Consider the following 3,422-nt stretch of genomic DNA (forward strand, 5'->3'; position numbering starts at 1 on the left):
AGAGCCAGTTCTCTACTTCTGCCTTCTGCCATGTAGATCCTAGGGATAAAACTCAGGTCATCAGTGGTAGCAAGTATCCTTTTCATACTGTGGCCAATAACCCCAGATTGCTTACTTTGAAAATTAAAAGCCTTGGACACCAAATTTCTGAATAATTTTGAGACTCAGCATTATGGAGTGGAATAAGTTATTATCGCTAGCAAAATAAAGAAAAAAAAACTTCATACTAAGACTTTGTATACACCATACACACACACACAGAGAGACAGAGAGAGAGAGAGAGAGAGAGAGAGAGAGAGAGAGAGAGAGAGAGAGATCCACAACAATAAGTGATTTTAGAGAGCTTTTCCCCAGTAGGTAGATCTATTTCAAAAACCCTATGTGCCAGTCTGTTAGAGCCCGTGGACCCCAACATAGATAACTATTTTCCCTAACTGGACTGGTACGGAGCTGCAAGGAATAATAGACACAGTTTACACGGTCATTATGGGAGGGCATCTCAGGCTTCTTCCTCCTGAAGATCTCCCTGTGTTTATTATCCAAACAACTTTTATACCAACACATAAACTGAATGGGAAAATACACCAGACCTGTCCTCCAGGTAACCAGGTGAATAGCGTTTTTGTCACTTCCGCATCTACTTGTCTGCTGCGTATGCTAGCTCTCACGTAGGCTTGACAGGTAGGCATCTCTATAAGGCATCCTCCAAATTACAAAGAAAGGATCAACAGTATCCTGACCCTTTGTTAGGCAGAGACAGCCTGTCTGCAGTGATATGTGACCACCTCAGATGGGGCCTATGGCGCCTGGCTGCCACACCGCATATAAATATGGGCCTACATCAGTCTTAAGGAATATCATGGAAGAGTGTGTGAAAAGACTGTGAAATGAAAAGGTTATAAGAAACAGAGGACCAGGGTGCTCCTGTGAGATAGCACCTTTGAGACATGACATGCTTGGGGTGCATATATAATATAGTACCTAAGCTAGATGGCATAATGAACATGTAGTTCACATCTCAATAAACATGGGAGAAATTCATCCTGAGCTGTTTTTGAAGTCTCCTTGTTATCTATGTAATACACACAAAATATTATGTATAGAATAGATCTTGTATGCTTAATTTGGTCTAATGGGAGAAACTTAGGATCAGAGTTAGGGAAGTAACTTACCCATACTACTCTATATAGGAAATAGCATAAAACATAGGTCTCTTATTTGGGACTTCAGGGTACAATCATCTATTGTAATTCCTGAATAAATATTCCTTGTTCTTAAATACTTGATTGGGGAGGGGTAACAGATTCAGAAATACTTAGAGTTGAGAATGGGTCTGATTGCATGTGTGTACATATGTACATTTTATACATGTTCTATTTTCACATGAAAACATATAAAAGAAGAGAAAGGAGAGTAAAATTACAGTAAGGATGTCTAAAAAGTCATGAGGAATCAAACTGTTAATGATCTACCTATAAATAGCTGTAATTCATAGAAGTTGGCATAAAAATAAACATATATACCTTAAATGAAAATTTTCCTTATAGTACCTACCAAGGGGAGAGGAACAGGGAGTTTCCTGAAACATTGTCTTCTAGAAATGTTAGAAACTACATGAAGTCTCACCAACATGACTGTCTTACACAAAACTATAGGAAAATAAGGAATGCTGGGAGTATCAAACTCTTCCTCAAAAAAAGAGAACATGAATTGACTATTCAGTATCAAATGATAAATCCTGAAAACATATATACAATTAACATACAGATTGAAGAGATTATACTTATGTATTTAGATTCATATATTTAAATATATAATGCATACATTAATATGGCAAGACTAATGAAAACTGAGGACTTGAATTTGAAAGAGAACAAGAAGGGGTATGTGGGAGGGCTAGAAGGGAGAAAAGTTAAAGGGGAAGTGATATAATTATAATCTCAAAAAGTATAATTATCTTAAAAATAGTGCTAATTGTGATAGGAAAGGCAGCTAAGTACTTAAGAGCACATATTGTTATTAGAAGGAAGCTTTTGGTTTCCAGAACCCTAATGGCAGCTCACAACCACTTGTAACATCAGTTTCTGGGAAACCAATGCGTTAGGCACATACACATAGAATAAAAATAAAATAATTCAAAATAATCCCAAAAATATATTATGATGGACAGTAGTGTTACTCTAAGCATGAATTGTAACTGGACCACTTTATTATTACTTCCCCTAGTTCCAGTTTCTAGCTATAGGTTTTAGCGATCACGATCATTAGAAGTCTGACTAATAAACCACTTGTTGAATTGTTTTGCTGTGCAATTTTGTTCTAATGAGAATTATCACTGTTCCTGCTCAGTTGATAGTGCTTCTTGTTTTGTCTTCCATTGTGCAAGGTCAGGCTTCTTTAACCAAATTTGTGCCCTCCAACATTATGAGTATGAGGTCAACTCACATGAGGGCTATTGTGTATTTGGTTAATACAAATATCGGATATTGCAAAGCTGACTGGGCCATCTGTTAATTATATACCAGGTACAATTTATAGATATGAAAAAGAGGTATGTGAAAAATTCCAAACTTAGTCATTTTTATCCTTATTTGGGTAAGCCCTATATTTAGGAATAGATATTAAACCCTTTGAACATATAGAAGTAGTTTGGGAAATAATCATTAGTTTCTTCTTTGCATTTGTAAAGAGAAAGAAAAATTAAAGCATAAAATTCAGTGTTATGGAAATCACTACCATTTTGCACTTTGTTCAGTCTTCTAAATGTAGATAGATATGATCCCCCCTCACTAGATTGTCACTATAATATTTTAATATATGCCTCAATTTTTAATTTAGTAAACATAGACATATTGTTATGCATCTTTGCCATAATGCAAAACTAACAACTATATAATTATACCTAAAGTGTATAAGAGTTAGAAAGAAGGGGAGAAGTAAGCAAACTTTCTAGGAAAGACAACTCCAAGAATAACATACAGTGAGTTTCCTGTGTTTCTTTCTGCCTTATTTGTTTATGCCAGTTCTGAAATAGCAGTAAACTCAGATAAAACATCCACACATAAGTTTATCTTTTATTTTCCTTCAGTCATGGTTACTTTAAAATGAGTTTTTATTAGTTCACTTATTAGCAAATTTCTTACACCCTGTTTAGTTCATACTTATTCACCCACATATTTCCAGATTCAATCTCCCTTCCCTAAACACCCAACTTTGCAACTTTGTTTATATACAAAAACCAAAAATCCCATCAACTCCAAGTTGTCCTTTCCCTTATATTCTTGGATATGTGGCCTTCCACTTGAGTGTGCTCAACTTACCAAGGAACTACACTCATAGGGAAAAATGACTTTACTTCTATCAGGAACCATCAGTTGTCACAATCTCCTCTTCTGAGAGTAAGACTCAGTGCTCATCTCCTT

This window comes from Microtus ochrogaster, chromosome X, assembly GCF_000317375.1.
Source record: "Microtus ochrogaster isolate Prairie Vole_2 chromosome X, MicOch1.0, whole genome shotgun sequence".
NCBI classification, from domain to species: Eukaryota; Metazoa; Chordata; class Mammalia; order Rodentia; family Cricetidae; genus Microtus; species Microtus ochrogaster.